Below are 17,708 nucleotides of genomic sequence, written 5' to 3'. Positions count from 1 at the left end.
TCTCCCATCGATGTTTCTGGCTCTCTATCTCTCTCCCTTACTCTCTGTAAAAAATCAATAAAATATATTTTTGAAAAAACAACTCGCCCTTTAGTCCTACCTGGTTTGGCTGGGTAGGCAGAGTGTTGGTCTACAGACTGAAGGGTCTCTGGTTCGATTCCAGTCAAGGGCATGTACCTTGGTTGCGGGCACATCCCCAGTGGGGGGTGTGCAGGAGGCAGCTGATCGATGTTTCTCTCTCATCAATGTTTCTAACTCTCTATCCCTCCCCCTTCCTCCCTGTAAAAAATCAATAAAATACTTTTTAAAAAGAATGAAATAGAACATTTAAATAAATAGATGATAAATAAATAAGAAAGAGATGAGGACCATGTCCAGAGCATCAAACATGTCACTCCACTGAAAAATGCAAGGAGGAAAAATTATTGTAAATCTTAAAACCGTGGGAGGGCTAATGAGAGAGAAGAATTTTCCGTCCAAAATCTAGGAGAAGGTGGGAACCCAGAAAAGGCAGGGCAAGAACCAAAGTCACACACATGCCCCGGGCAATTCCGAGGGTGGGAAACTGGAGTTGGGGGCCTCATTGGCCTGAGGATCAAAGCCAGACTAGATGTCAGCGTAGGGGAAGGCTCGGGGCTTGCGGTCGCAGGTATCTTCCTGCAGGCTCTTGCCTGGTCCCTTGCACGGAGGGTAGAAGCATCTCTAGGCAGCTGGATCAAGACCCTGCCGGGGGATGGCTGCATTCTCTCACCGCGAGCTCTGATTCATCCGTGAGGAGATGGAGCAGGTGACATCAGTGAGCCGGAAGGAAGCTGCCTCCGGAAGCCGCAACGTGTGGACATAAGGACCCTGACTGACCGGGAAGGAAGTTTCCCCATCACGTCTCCCAGGAAGGAGGGGCCCCGATCTGACAACCTCAGAGCCCGGTAAGCCGTGAGACTGAACCTGAGAACAGAGCCAGCAGGGGGCAGCAGAGCTACAGGCTTAACAGCCGCAGCCAAAGGATTTGGGGCAGCGGTTCTCAACCTGCGGGTCGCGACCCCTTTGGGGGTCGAACGACCCTTTCACAGGGGTCGCCTAAGACCATCGGAAAACACATATATCATTACATATTGTTTTTGTGATGAGTCACTATGCTTTCATGATGTTCAATTTGTAACAATGAAATTGGGGGTCACCACAGCATGAGGAACTGGATTAAAGGTCCGCAGCATTAGGAAGGTTGAGAACCACTGATTTGGGGGACATTGAAGTAGCTCTGTGCCCCGAGCCAGTGCAGTTCAGAACCTTTCAAGCCGGCACTGGGCTTTGGGTTTTTTTGTTTTGTTTTAATCAGTTGAATTGCTTTCTTTTTTTAATATATTTTTATTGATTTCAGAGAGGAAAGGAGAGAGAGAGAGAAACACCAATAATGAGAGAGAATCATTGATCGGCTGCCTCCTGCATGCCCCCTACTGGGGATCGAGCCTGCAACCCCGACATATGCCCTTGACTGGAATCGAACCTGGGACCCTTCAGTCCACGGGCTGATGCTCTATCCACTGAGCCAAACCAGCTAGGGTGCTTTATTTCTTAAAGATATATATTTTTATTTTTTATATATATTTTATTGATTTTTTACAGAGAGGAAGGGAGAGGAATAGTTAGAAACATCGATGAGAGAGAAACATCGATCAGCTGCCCCCTACAACCCCCCATCCCCACCCCCCGGGGATGTGCCCGCAACCAAGGTACATGCCCTTGACCGGAATCGAACCTGGGACCCTTGAGTCCACAGGCTGACGCTCTATCCACTGAGCCAAAGCGGTTAGGGCAAAGATATATTTTTTAAGTGCAAATTTTTCCATAGTCCCAATTAGGCATTCTAGCCTAAAACTCTTTTTTTTTTTTCTGAGTATATTTTCTGTTAGATATACAAAGGAATATAGTTTCTTTTTCTTTTTTAATCTTTATTGTTGAAAGTATTACATAGGTCCTCCTTTCTCCCCCATTAACCTCTTCCAGCCCCCAGCCCCCCACACACACACAGGCCCTCAGCACCCCATGGTCTTTGTTCATGTGTTATGCATACATGCATACAAGTTCATTGGTTGATCCAAAGGAATATTTTTTCATAGAGTGTGTTGGAAATTAGGAAAATCAACGGTTCCGGTTCTGTCGGGTGCAGTGTTTAGAGTGTTATTTTCATAAAATCCCATCGCTCTGAGATGCCTTGAAAATTCTCACTCTTTTGGATACAAATGCAGGGAGAAAAACTGTGGTATAGGTGAACATTCACCGTAAGGACTCCGACTGGTTTTATGCAGCCTCTCCCCTACCCACCGTGCCCACACCCCGTGACCTCCTCTGCCTCAGCCCCTGACGCTGCCAAAACCCTCCTCTGGTAACTTGACTTCAGGTTAACAACTCCTTGCACTCCTATTGGCTGTGTGTTCATGCAGGTTCCTACCACGCACTGCCCTCTCCCTCCAGCCGCGGGATCCCTCGCCGTCAGTCAGAAGCCCTGCCCAGTTGTTCCCCTCACACTCCTCGTCTTCACTCATGGACCGTTAACTGCCTTGTCCATAGAGGGATTTTAACAGGGGGGACCCTGACGGGACTAAACAAAAATCCTACCAGCTGAGAGTGTCCCTCTAATTACTGGTCTTAGAGGCCAAACACACCAAAGGCAAGAAATCAGTGGGCAACAGCACCCCCTGCTGGACACGTTAAACTTAGCATTTTGAACATATTTCCCACGTTAACTAGGCAAGATCCCGAAGTACTGGTATACCTGTGCAAGGCCCAACCTGCAACAAACATGTGCAAAAGAAAGAAAAAGGGCAAAAATGAGAGTGAGAGCCCTGACCGGTTTGGCTCAGTGGATAGAGCGTCGGCCTGCGGACTGAAGGGTCTCAGGTTCGATTCTGGTCGAGGGCATGTACCTTGGTTGCGGGCACATCCCCAGTGGGGAGTGTGCAGGAGGCAGCTGATCGGTCTTTCTCTCTCATCAATGTTTCTAACTCTCTATCCCTCTCCCTTCCTCTCTGTAAAAAATCAATAAAATATATTTTTTTAAAAATGAGAGTGAGAAATTCCTGTGGGGCTCGGTCTTCCAGGTCCCACACCTTCTTGGGTTTTACCTCCAGGAGCCCCACCAGGTTTGCACAGCAAAGGGCCTCCTGTGGAGCTGGCAAAGAGAGTGAAGAATAATCATTGTGAAATAAACCCTGCACCTTTGCCATGGGGAAGACTATACCAGAGCCTCTTCCCACCCGGAGAGAGGCATTTCTCTAAATCCAGCACAGCTGAGCTTTCCTGTCTCCCCTGAGAGGGGTGGAGGAAAGCCGCAGCCCAGAGACACGGCCCCACTGTTGTGTGGGTCCCAGCCTCAATGGTTGCCAGGGCTGACCAGCAGACCCTGAGTGGCGGATGAATGATTGCTCTGACACATGTTTCTGTGAAAGAGAGGCTAAGGGACTACTTGGCTATAGCCACCAAGTAGCCCTGTTCGCCTGCCTCCTTAGGCTTGTCTTGTAACAACACCTTGAACTAAAATTAGCCTCTAGATCAGCCGTGGGCAAACTATGGCCCTCGGGCCGGATCCGGCCCATTTGAAATGAATAAAACTAAAAAAAAAAAAACTAAAAAAAACCCATAACCTTTTATGTAATGATGTTTACTTTGAATTTATATTAGTTCACACAAACACTCCATCCATGCTTCTGTTCCGGCCCTCCAGTCCAGTTTAAGAACCCATTGTGGCCTCGAGTCAAAAAGTTTGCCCACCCCTGCTCTAGATACAATCAGCAGGGTAAGCATCCTTGAGAAAACACCTGCATCTGTAGTGTCTTTCAAACAAGGGCGTTTTGAAGTCTAAACATAAAGATTCCAGTAAAACACCTGGGGGCTCAGACTTGTTTGGAAAAGTCAAGGCAGGGTCTGCCGCCTTCGGTGAGGTTCCCCTAGAGCAGCGGTTCTCAACCTGTGGGTCGCAAACCCTTTGGGGGTCGAACGACCCTTTCACTGGGGTCACCTAAGACCATCGGAAAACACATATATAATTACATATTGTTTTTGTGATTAATCACTATGCTTTAATTATGTTCAATTTGTAACAATGAAAATACATCCTGCGTATCACATATTTACATTGCAATTCATAAAAGTAGCAAAATTACAGTTATGAAGTAGCAACAAAAATAATTTTATGGTTGGGTCACAACATGAGGAACTGTATTTAAAGGGCCAGAAGGTTGAGAAACCACTGCCTAGCCCAGTGATGGCGAACCTATGACACGCGTGTCAGAGGTGACACAAGAACTCATTTTTTTTTTTTGGTTGATTTTTCTTTGTTAAATGGCATTTAAATATATAAAATAAATATCAAAAATATAAATCTTTGCCCTAACCGGTTTGGCTCAGTGGATAGAGCTTCAGCCTACAGACTGAAGGGTCCCAGGTTCGATTCCAGTCAAGGGCATGTACCTTTGTAGTGGGCACATCCCCAGTAGGGGGTGTGCAGGAGGCAGCTGATCGATGTTTCTCTCTCATCGATGTATCTAACTCTCTATCCCTCTCCCTTCCTCTCTGTAAAAAATCAATAAAATATATTTTAAAAAAAGACTTAAGCCCTGACCGGTTTGGATCAGTGGATAGAGCGTCGGCATGCAGACAGACTAAAAAAAGACTTAAGGGGGCAACTTCCTTCCATATTTAAAAAAAAAAAAGAAGCCAGCAATGCTTATTCAAGGTGGATGCGTTTTGAAATGGACGTTTTGGCAACCCAGAGCTCAGCATCAGGCACTCACACTACACCCATGACATTTTTTTTCAAGTTTTTCTTTTGCCTCAATTACAGCTGACATTTAATGTTATATTCGTTTCAGGTGCACAGCGTAAGAGTTAGGCATTTATATAATTTACAAAGTGACCCCCTCCCATAAGTCTATCACCACCTGGGTTTAATCAGAAAGTGTCATGGGCTGAGAGTGGCCCCCAGGTCCTCATGTCTGGAGCCTGTGAATGTGACCTGACGTGGCAAATGAGGTTTTGCAGATGTGATTCAGCAACAGTTTCCAGTTTCCACTGTAGAAGTCTTGAAACAGTTTTATTGGCTTCACTTTTAGGAATGTTGTGATTTGGGGTACTTTAAAACATGATATTTTTAGCGCTTGCCGGATAGATAGAGCGTCGGACCAAAGGGTCCTGGGTTTGATTCCGGTCAAGGGCACATACCTCCTTTTCAGGCTCCTCCCCAGCCCGGGCCCTGATCGGGCTTGTGCAGGAGGCAACCAATCAATGTGTTTCTCTCACATCGGTGTTTCTTTCTTGTCTTTCCCTCCCTCTTTCTTTTCTTTTTTAAAATATATTTTTATTAATTTCAGAGAGGAAGGGAGAGGGAGAGAGAGATAGAAACATCAATGATGAGAGAGAATCATTGAACGGCTGCCTCCTGCATGCCCCCTACACAACCCAGGCATATGCCCTTGGCCGGACTCGAACCCAGGACCCTGCAGTCCAAAGGCTGACTGATGCCTATCCACCGAGCCAAACTGGCTAGGGCCCCTCTCTCTTCCATTCTCTCTAAAGATCAATGGAAAAATACCCTCAGGTGAGGATTAAAAATAATAATAATAATAATAATACATGATAATTTAGTTTAATCTTCTGATGTTGCTAATGTAGATGTAGGCGTTGTCTCTGCACACTGGTTCTGGAAGCAGCCGCTCTGCTAAATTCACGGACCGATTCCAGGAGGTTGCCTTTGAGATGTGTCTGGCTTTGCACGTACACTGTCCTGTCGTTGGAAACAATAATGTTTTATTTCCCTTTTCCCAATCCCGGTGCCTTTTATTCCTTTTCGAGACTCACTGTTCCTTCTAGAAATTTCCTTAAAATGTTGAAAAGAATTGGTGAGACTAGACAGCCTTGTCTTTCTCTCGACCTTAGGGGAGAAGTGTTCATTCCAAATTTCACTTCTCAGTGTACGTGGAATCCCAGGCGACAAAGATAAGGAGACTCCGGTGCCTCTCGCAAAAAATAAAAATAAAAATAAATCCTAGTTTGTATTTCGTTTACACACAGGTTTTTCAAGCATTTTTAGTGTCTTGGTCACAGCTTCACATTTGGAGATCTCTCTCAGTAATCTGAATGCCTGGCTTTTGAAGAATGTCAGTATCTGGCATTTCCGTGGGACAGAAATCAGCTGGGCCGAGCCGGAGCTGCCGGCTTATGTGCTGCATTCTCTCACCAAGTGCTGCGGTCTCCCCTGCGCTGAAACCAAACAAACATTCCTTTAGCCGGCCTTTGGCTCTCTCACTTCTTTTCTCAACAGTGGGTCTTTGTCAACCTGAGTCAGGGAGAAAAATCACAGCCAAGTCCGCCACCTGCTGGACAAAGTGTGCTCAGCACACTCGACAGGTAAATCACAGAGAGACCAGGATCCGCAATTCAGATGCCCATGGGGGGTTGGGGGGAGAGAGAGAGAGAGAGAGAGAGAGAGAGAGAGAGAGAGAGAGAGAGAGAGAGAGAGAGAGAGAGAAGACGCCCAAGGCTCCAGCTCTCTTCCAACACAATTTTGACAAACAATAAAGTAGGAAAAGAATATAGCGTGGAAAAAAATTATAAAAAGTATTTTAATTGATTTTATGAAACAAAAAGACTGGTCGGCTGTAACAGCTAAGGAAATTAGAGAAAACTTTCATTTTAGATATAAGCAATAAAGACAACAGAATAAGAACTGAACTGGAAGAGCGAGGGGAAATAATTAGAGAAAAAATAATGAGAATTAAACATAAAATGTACTGCCCTGGCTGGTGTGGCTCAGTTGGTTGGGCGTGGGCCAGTGCACCCAGAGGTTGCCAGTTTGATTCCTGGTCAGGGCACATGCCCCGGTTGCAGGCTCCGTCCACGGTGGGGCACATGCAGGAGGCAGCTGGTCGATGTTTCACTCTCCCATCGATGGTTCTCTCTCTCTCCTTCCCCCTTCCTCTCTCTCTCTCTCTCTAAAAGTCAATAAAAATACTTTTAAAAATAAAAATGAAATGCACTTAGAAGCGTGAAATACAGTACTTGGCACACAGAGAATAAAAGAGTCCACGGTGGGAAGAATCGCCTGGGATGCAGGGGAAAGGACGAAAGGGTAACAGTGATGGCGGGGGAGGGGAAAACTCCGAAGAAACCACATTATTCACGAAGTTCCTTGTTAATAACTGGAAAACTTGGGGTGAATGGGTGACTTTTGGGGGACATGTAAATTACAAAACAATCTCATGAAGAGATGACTATGTTAACTACATGGGTAACTATAAGATAAGCTGGCAGAATTATATGAAATTATTTCAAACTAACAACAGACAATTCTGATTCAATGTACACTAATGATATAAACAAAAAGCTTCCCAATTATCTGTATAGAGACAGCATCGCTTCATATAAAAACCTAATATGGTGCCCTGGCCTGGTGGTTCAGTCGGCGGGAGCATCCTCCCATACACCACAAGGTCACCGGTTCGATTCCCTGTCAGGGCACATGCCTACGCTTTAGGTTCAATCTCCGGTCAGGGCATATACTGGAGACAGCCAATAGCTGTTTCTCTCTCACATCCATGTTTCTCTCTCTTCCCCTCTCTCTTCCTTCCTCTCTCTCTCAAGTTAATAAAAACATTCCCTTGGGTTGGGATTAAAATTTTTTTTAAGTTTTTTAAAAACATAACATGATGCCCAGCCAGTGTGACTCAGTGGTTGAGTGTCAACCTATGAACCAGGAGGTCACGGTTCTATTCCCAGCCAGGGCACATGCCTGGGTTGTGGGCTTGACCCCCAGTAGGGGGTTTGCAGGAGGCAGTCAATCGATGATTCCCTCTCATCATTGATGTTTCTATCTCTCTCTCCCTCTCCCTTCCTCTCTGAAATCAATAAAAATATATGCATTTTAAAAACCTAACATGGTGACACAAAAAGGGAAAACTATAAACAAAGCTCTTTAATCCTATATAATCCTATATAATAAAAGGCTAATATGCAAATTAACCAAATGGTGGAACGAATGGTCGCTCTGACACACACTGACCACCAGGGGTCAGACGCTCAATGCAGGAGCTGCCCTCTGGTGGTCAGTGCACTCCCGCAGGGGGCACACCGTTCAGCCAGAGGCCTGGCTCACAGCTGGTGAGCACAGTGGCGATGGCAGGAGCCTCTCCCGCCTCCGTGGCAGTGCTAAGGACCCCTGCAGGGGATGTCTGCCTGCGGGGAGCGAACCTCAGCCGGCAGGCGGACATCCCCCAAGGGGTCTCGGACTGTGAGAGGGCCCAGGCTGAGCTGAGGGACACCGCCCCAGTGCACGAATGCCGTGCACTGGGCCTCTAGTATATAAATAAAAATAGAGCTCCGAAGTCATCAGGATGGCAGAGCAAGGCGGATGTCTGTGCAAAGCAGTGACCTAGAATGAGGTGGAGAGAGAGAGAGAGGAGGGTGTCTACTCAAAGTGCCAGCAGGGAACGTCAGAACCCAAGCAAGGTGAGAAGGTTGTGCTGCTTCCACTCAGGAATGACCCAATACCTAGCGTTGTGATGAGGGAGTCCTTGAACAGGTGGCGGGGGGAGGGGACATCTCAGCAGGTGAAACACGGCCAAGCAGGATGAGGAGGAAACCACGCTGGGGAGGCCCTGGGGTTTTGATGGGGATTGGTTCCACTCAGGGCGACTGCCCAAATAAATAGGCTAGGGATGACGGGAAATAGGTTTCTCCTCTCAGAGAAAAGAGTTACTCACAGGAAAAGGCAGAAAACTAGAGTGACCCCCTTGGTACTGGCTTAGAACTGGAGGCAGAAGGAGTGAACTCACGGATTTCAACATTCGTTTTGTGAATTAATTAATAAATGAGTGCAGATGAGAGGTTGCTTGGAACAAAGTCAAGAACGAGACAATGGCACCTGCTATCTCAGTTCTTACTTAATATTCTACCAGCACAACCCTCGGTTGCGAAGAGAACCAATTTGGGTTCACTTAAGCAAAAAAAAAAAAAAAAAAGTGGTGGTGTTTTTTTTGTAGGACATTGGGCAGCTTTCAGATTGGACGAGAAAGCCAAAGTACCAAGTTTAGAAAATGGGTCAGAACCCAGGGAAACAATGAAAGGAGACTCCTCGCCAAGTTTGCCTGGGGACAGCCTGGTTCGAGGCCAGAGCCGTCAAAGGGAGCCCTGGGCAATCCTTACCTCTTTATAAAGTCGCAGTGTCCGCTAACTCAGACGCCTGCACGCCAGCCAACGGGTTCCAGGGAAAGCAAGCTATGCTTTTAATGGATTTCAGAGGGAGGGGAAGGGGGAAAGAGAGAATCATCAATGAGAGCAAGAAACGTCCAACACTAGCTTCCTTCGTGTGGGGAAGTGGGGCCACACACGACGATGGGGTTCCCAGGCAGAGAAATAAGAGTTCGGCTGCTGAGTGCAAACATCGTTCTGAGAGAGTTAGCCATGGGCAATCAAAAAGAGAGCCAGAGAAGAAGTATACGTACTGGGAAGGACCTACCCTCGTTATTTGCAAGTCGTATAATTGTATGCCCGGGAAATCCACAATGCGCTGGAAAAACTATTAGAAGCAGCCCCATAACTCATTAAGGCGTCAAGTTACACCACACTTTTTCCATTTCGGGGACTCTTCAGAGTTGGAAACCGACAACAGTATAAGGACACGCTTAGCCTGCATGGATGTGTAGGAAAAGATCCCCTTAGGTTGGGGCGGGGGGAGCAATTTGGCATCATCCATGAGCACTGCACCTACACACTCACTTAATCTCCACAATCCCACTCCTGGGAACCCATCCCATTAAACCCAAGCCATCAGCGTGTGAGGATAGACGTACAAGGAAGTTTATGGCACCCATAAACAAAAACCACAAAACTGGAAACAAAACAAGTGCCCATTAATCGGGTAATGGCTTTGGCACATCAACACCACTGAACACAAGGCAATTTTTTTTATCCTCGCCCAAAGATATGTGTGTGTGGTTGTTGTTTTTACCTTGATTTTAGAGAGAGGGAAAAGGAGAGAGAGAGAACAGAGAGAGAATCATCCAGGTGAGCAAGAAACATCCATCCGTTGCCTTCCCGCATATGCCCTGACCGGGAATCGAACCCAAACCTTTTGGTGTACGGGACGACGCTCCAATCAACTGAGTCACCTGACTGGGAGATACAACGCAAATTTTTTTTAAATATATTTTTTTATTGATTAAGATATTACATATGTGTCCTTGTCCCCACGTTACCCTCTACCCCCCCCCCCCCCCGCTCATGCCCTCACCCCCCCGTTGTCCGTGTCCATTGGTTAGGCCTATATGCTTGCATAAAAGTTCTTTGGTTGATCTTTCCCCCTTACCCCTCCCCTCCCCTACCTTCCCTCCAAGGCCCGACAGTCCAATCAATGCCTCTCCGTCTCTGGATCAGTCCTTGTTCATCAGTTTATGTACAACGCAAATTTTAAAAAATATCACAATATCCCTGGCCCGTGTGGCTCGGTTGGTTGGAACGTCATGCCCTACACCAAAAGGTTGCGGGTTTGATTCCTGGTCAGGCACATACTTAGATTTTGGGTTCAATCCTCAGTCGGGGTGTGAACAGAAAGACAACTGATTGATGATGTTTCTCACACTGATGTTTCTCTCTCTCTCTCTCTCTCTCTCTCTCTCTCTCTCTCTCTCTCTCTCTCCCCCCCCCCTTTTTCCCCTCTCTTTAAAATTAATAAGCATGTCCTACAGTGAGGATTAATATTCAGGTGTTCCAAAAAATGTGTACACACTTTGAATAAGTATAAAGACAGTGTTTATTAAAATACATTTCATTTTCAAAATGTAACAACTACCTGCTGTTAAAGTGTGAATATCACCCTGTGAATATCACCAAAAAAATTGACTAAAGAAGCAGATATGCCATTTCAATTGCCTTCCATTAAGCCAGATGTTTTAAAAACATGCCAACATGTAAAACGATGTCATTCTGTACATTGATTTTCGGTTTTGAAAATGCAGGCATATATTGTTATATAGATTAACCATTTTATGTTAAATTACTTAATACACAAATATTTTCACAACAATTTTCACTGGGTGGGGATGATAAAGAACCCACAAAATTTAATTGGAAAAAGATGCAAAAACCCAATAGAAAAATTGGCTAATGACCTGAGCAGACTTTGCAAAAAAAAAACAAGTCCAAAGACTAATTAGATGACAAGGTTCTCAATAGCTTATTTTAAAATATATAATGTTAATAGTTTTGCACCCATGTTAATTTCCTGAGTTTATAAATTTTTTATTATGATAACACATAACATGAGATTGACCTTCTTAACAAATTTTTAGGAGCACAATGAGGTGTTGTTGACTGTAGGTCAACAGTGTTATATAGCAGATCTCCAGAACTTGTTCATCTTGTTCAACTAAACTTTATGTCAGATTACTAGTAACTCACTAACTCCCTCTCCCTCCAGCCCTGGCGACTACAGTCCCACTCTTTGGTTCTATGAATTTTTTTTTAATATACTTTATTGATTTTTTACAGAGAGGAAGGGAGAGGGATAGAGAGTTAGAAACATCGATGAGAGAGACACATCGATCAGCTGCCTCCTGCACACCCCCCACTGGGGACGTGCCCACAACCAAGGCCCATGTCCCCGACCGGAATCGAACCTGGGACCCCTCAGTCCACAGGCCGACACTCTATCCACTGAGCCAAACTGGTTAGGGCTATGAATTTATTTTTAATATTTTTTAATTGATTTTAGAGAGGAAGGGTGAGGCAGAGAAAAATAGAAACATCAATGATGAGAGAGAATAATTGATTGGCTGCCTCCTGCCCAGCCCACATTAGAGATGGAGCCTGCAACCCGGTCATGTGCCCTTGACCGGAATTGAACCTGGGGCCCTTCAGTCCGCAGGCCAACGCTCTATCCACTGAGCCTAACCAGCTAGGGCGGTTCTATGAATTTGACTCTTCTAGATATCTCACAGAAGTGGAATCGCTCCATATTTGTCATTCTGTGACTGACCTATTTCAGTTCACATGATCAAGTTTCATCCTATGATTGCACCCTGCAAAGTTTCCCCCCTTCTTATTGCTGAATAATGTGCCACTGCATGTATGCACCATATTTCATTTATTCATTCACCTGTCAATGAACATTTAGATTACCTCCACATTTTAGCTGTTGTTAATAGTGCTACAATGAGTACTGATATGTTCTCGAGATTCTGGTGTGTCAACTCTTTTGGATAAATATCTAAAAGTGGGATTGCTAGATCATGTTTTTAATTTTTTGAAGAACCTCCATGCTACTTCCAGAGCTACGGCACCATTTGGCATTCCCACCAACAGTGTACAGGGTTCTAATTTATCTGCATACATACCAGCACTTGTCATCTTTTGTGTTTGTTTGTTTATTTACTTATTTTAAATACTAGAGGCCCGGTGCACGAAATTTGTGCACTCGGCAGGGGGTCCCTCAGCCCAGCCTGAGCCCTCTTGCAGTCCGGGAGTCCTTGGGGGATGTCCGATTGATGGCTTAGGCCCGCTTCCCCGGTTAGTCGGACATCCTTAGCGCTGCCATGGAGCCTCTCCCACCACTGCCGCTGCGCTCGCCAGCCATGAGCCCCGCTTCTGGCTGAACAGCACCCCCCCTGTGGGAGTGCACTGACCATCAGGGGCAGCTCCTGCATTGAGCATCTGCCCCTTGGTGGTCAGTGTGTGTCATAGCAACTGGTCATTCCGCCATTCAGTCGATTTGCGTATTAGCCTTTTATTATATAGGATGTTTTTATTGATTGTAGAGAGATCACCTTTTGTGTTTGTTTGTTTACTTATTTTAAATATATTTTTATTGTTTGTAGAGAGAGAGAGGAAGGAAGAGGGAGAGAGAGACACATGGATGAGAGAGAGAGAGAGCATTGATCGGCTGCCTCCTGCATGCCCCCTACTGGGAATGGAGCTGACAACCTGAGCATGTGCCCTGACCAGGAATCAAACTAATGATCTCTTGGTGCATGGAAAGATGCCCAACCAACAGAGCCACACCAGCCAGGCCTTTTGTGTTTTATATTAGCCATCCTGGCAGGTGGGAGGTGATAGCCCACTGTGGTTTTGATTTGCATTTCCCTGATCCTTAGTTATGTTGAGCATTCTTTCATAAAGCCACACATCGACCACTCTCCAAAACACAATGTTGGAGGAAATAAAAAGACACACAAAAGTATGTAAAGTCTTGTTCCAAATATAAAAATATTTACTCTCAATATTTCTGTCTTCTTTGGAGAAAAGTCTATTCAAGTCCTTACTCCATTTTCAAACGGGGTTACTAGGATTTTTCTTTTTTTTTTACTCTGGAATTGTAGGTGTTCCTAATACATTTTTGGAGGTTAACTCCTTATCAGATATATGGTTTGAAATATTTTCTCCCATTCTACAGGCTGTATCCTTTTTCACTCTGTTGATTGCTGTGCAGAAGCTTTTACAAATATATGTTTTTTATTGATTTCAGAAAGGAAAGGGGAGGTAGAAACATCAGTGATGAGAGAGAATCATTGATGGGCTGCCTCCTGCTAACCCCACACTGGGGATTGAGCCCACAACCCAGGCATGTGCCCTGACCGAGAATCGAACCATGATCTTTCTGGTTCATAGGTCGACGCTCAACCACTGAGCCACACCAGCCAGGCTGTGCAGAAGCTTTTTAGTGTGATGTACTCTCACTTGTTTTTGGTTTGGTTTTGTTGTTTTTTGTTCGCTGGGCTTTGGTCATAGCCATAAAATTATTACCAAGAACAATGTCATGAAGCTCTTTCCTGGTGTTTTCTTCTAGGAGTTTTATAGCTTCAGGTCTTATGTTTGAGTCTTTAATCAATTTTGAGTTGATGTGTGCGTGTGAGTATGTGCGTGTGAGTATGTGCGTGTGTGTGTGTGTAAACAAAAAGGGGGGGGTCCAATTTCATTCTTTATATGTGAATATCCTGTTTTTGCAGCAACATTTGTTGTAAGAGACTGTCCACTCCCCCACTGTGTACTTTTGGCGCCAGTAATATAAGACGCTAACATTAGGGGAGTTTGCGAGAATTGTATCTGGGAATTCGGGGTACTATTTTTGCAACTTTTCAGAACACTAAAATTACTTCAACATAAAGAGTCAAAGCTGTATAGTAGTCTCATTTTAACATTCTGACATTAGAATGCGGAAACTATTATTTCTCAACATTTTTAGCTGTCACTCCTTTCTCAGTTCTGATGCTAAATAGATGCTCACTTGGCCATTAAAAGATCTTGGTGAGCCCTAGACGGTTTGGCTCAGTGGCTAGCGCACCACCCCTCTGACTGAAGGGTCCCAGGTTCAATTCTGGTCAAGGGCACATACCTCGATTGCAGGCTCGATCCCCGGCCCTGGTTGGGGTGCATGCAGAAGGCAACCAATCAGTGTGTCTCTCTTACATCGATGTTTCTCTCTCTCTCTGTGTGTGTGTCTCTTCCCCTCCCTTCCACTCTCTCTAATAATCAATGAAAAAAATATCCTCTGGTGAGGATTAGCAAAAAAAAAAAAAAAAAATCCTAGTGAGAGTGATACTGCCGCCAAGTTATTAAGCTTTCCTTCCTCACTAATAGAAACTAACTAAGGGAATGGATTACTTCCTCTTTGGGAAACTTTGGTCGAAAGTGATTATGTAATTTCATTCAAGCTGCACCACAAAATGGATCTCTGCTGCTTCCTCAATAATTTCAGAAGCAGACGTAAGATTGCTATAGCTTCTGTGAAGTATAGCATACATAGAGAGAGATTCCTGAAACAAATGTCATCATACACATATTATAAACTAGGGACCCGGTGCACGAAATTCGTGCACTGGGTGTGTGTGGGGAGGGGAGTGTCCCTCAGCCCAGCCTGCCCCCTCTCACATACTGGGAGCCCTCAGGCGTTGACCCCCATCACCCTCCCATCGCAGGATCGGCCCCTTGCCCAGGCCTGATGCCTCTGACAGAGGCGTCAGGCCTGGGCAGGGGACCCTCATTTCTTCCCATCACTGGTTCTGCCCCCAGCCTAGGCCTGATGCCTTGGCCAGAGGCGTAGACCCCCATCACCCTCCAATCGCCTGATCGGCCCCTTGCCCAGGCCTGACGCCTCCGCCAGAGGTGTCAGGCTTGGACAGGGGACCGCCATCTCCCCCTGATCACTGGCTCTGACCCCCGCCCAGGCCTGAGGCCTCTGGCCCAGGAATCATGCCTGGGCAAGGGGACCATCATATCCCCCCAGTCCCTGGCTCCACCCCCCGCCCAAGCCTGATGCCTCAGCCAGAGGAGTTGACCCTCATCACCTTCCGATCACCAATCACCGGATCGGCCCCTTGACCAGGCCTGAGGCCTCTGGCAGAGGTGTCAGGCCTGGGCAGGGGACCCCCAGCTCCCCGCGGTTGCAGGCTCCGCCCCTGCCCAGGCCTAACGCCTCTGGCTGAGGCGTCCGGCCCGGGCAGCGGGGACCCGCAGCTGCAGCAGCCCCGCGATCGTGGGCTTCGCTTTAGGCCCAGGCAAGGGACCCCCAGCTCCCGGGACTGCCAGCTTCGACCGTGCCTAGCTCCCATCGCTGGCTCCACCCCTACTTCCTGCTATCACTGGCCAGGACAGCAAAGGCACCTGATTCTCCGATCATGGCTGGGGGGGCAGGGCAAAGGTGGCCCTGGGGCCGCCTTTGCCCTGCCCCCCAGCTCTTAGCTCCCCCCTGGGTTTCCGATCACTGTCAGTGGCAGGGGGCTTCTTCCTGCTTTCCCTTTTGCCTCCCTGCATTGTGCCTACATATGCAATCTTAGTTGGCAGTTAATTTGCATATAGCCCTGATTAGCCAATGAAAAGGGTATCGTCGTACGCCAATTACCATTTTTCTTTTTTATTAGATAGGATGTAAGGCGAACACTCTTGTCGTAGAGGTCAAGGAATGAAATATACACCACATTTCAGAATCTCCTCCAGTGGCGTCCTCAAAGTAACTCCTCCATCCCTCCAGAAGTGAGTAAGAATCCTAACATTTTTATAATCTTGCCCTCTCTCTTCTTTTGTCGTTTTCTTTTGACTGATATTAATATTAAATATTTTTGGAACAACACTTTATGCATTCTTTTTTTAAAAAAATATTTTTGCTGAAACCGGTTTGGCTCAGTGGATAGAGCGTCGGCCTGCGGACTGAAAGGTCCCAGGTTCGATTCCGGTCAAGGGCATGTACCTTGGTTGCGGGCATATCCCCAGTAGGAGGTGTGCAGGAGGCAGCTAATCAATGTTTCTCTCTCATCGATGTTTCTAACTCTCTCTCTCTCTCTCTCTTCCTTCCTCTCTGTAAAAAATCAATAAAATATATTTAAAATATATATATATTTTTTTTATTGATTTCAGAGAGGAAGAGAGAGGGAGAGAGATAGAAACATCAGCGATCGGCTGCCTCTGTACACCCCGCACTGGGGATCGAGCCCAGAACCCAGGCATGTGCCCTGACCGGGAATCAAACCATGACCTCCTGGTTCATAGGTCGATGCTCAACCACTGAGCCATGCTGGCCGGGCTATGCATTCTTCTGTGTCTTCTTATTTTCTCCATTATGTTTGGAAGAGTTGTCTGTGTCATCATGTAGCTGTTAGTTTTTTTTTCATTGCTCTAGAGTATTCCATTGTGTGGATGTATCGCACTTTATCCATCTGATACTAAGTGGACATCTGGGTTGCTTCCAGATTGGGGCTATGACATACGATGCTGCTGTGAACATCCTTGCACATGCATCTGGTGTAACTGTGCACAAGCATCTCTGAGGCAGCAGTTCTCAAACATTTTGGTCTAAGGAACCCTTTACACTATTAAACATACTGTAAAAATATCTCCAGCGCTAACCTGCTTGGCTCAGTGGATAGAGCGACGGCCTGCGGACTGAAGGGTCCCAGGTTCGATTCCAATCAAGAGCACATGCATAGGTTGTGGGCTTGGTCCCCAGGAGGGGGTGTGCAGGAGACAGCCAATCAATGATTCTCATCATTGATGTTTCTATCTCTCTCCCTCTCCCTTCCTCTCTGAAATCAATAAAAATAAATATATATTTTAAAAATAATAATAATAAAATGATGTGCATGAACATAAAGAAATTAGGATAGAGCTATTTATCTATTATTCTGTAGGAATAATAACAACAAATAATTTTTTATGTGGTTTACCATGTGCCACTCACGGTTTTAAGCACTTGACATTTATTAACTCCTTGAATTCTCATATATCATCAACCCTGCAATGTAGGTAGTTACTATCATTCCCATCACAAAACTGAGGCATAGCCAGGCTGATGTGGCTCAGTGGTTGAGTGTTGACCTATGAACCAGGAGGTCATGGTTCCTGGTCAGGGCACATGCCCAGATTGTGGGGTTGATCCCAGGTTGGGGGCGTGCAGGAGGCAGCCAATCAATGATTCTCTCTCATCACTGATGTTTCTATCTCTCTCTCCCCCTCTCCCTTCCTCTCTGAAATCAATAAAAATATTTTTTAAAAAACAACAACTGAGGCATAAAAAGACGTAGTTAGGCCCTGGCCTGGTAGCTCAGCAATGCGCCAAGGTTGCAAGTTTGATCCCAGGTCAGGGCATATAAAAGAACAACCAATGAATACATAAATAAGTGGAACAACAAATCAATATTTCTTTCTCTCTCTCTCCCTCTCCCCTCCTCTCT

Source organism: Myotis daubentonii, chromosome 15 (assembly GCF_963259705.1).
Source record: "Myotis daubentonii chromosome 15, mMyoDau2.1, whole genome shotgun sequence".
Lineage (NCBI taxonomy): Eukaryota > Metazoa > Chordata > Mammalia > Chiroptera > Vespertilionidae > Myotis > Myotis daubentonii.
Note: the sequence above shows the minus strand (reverse complement) of the source record.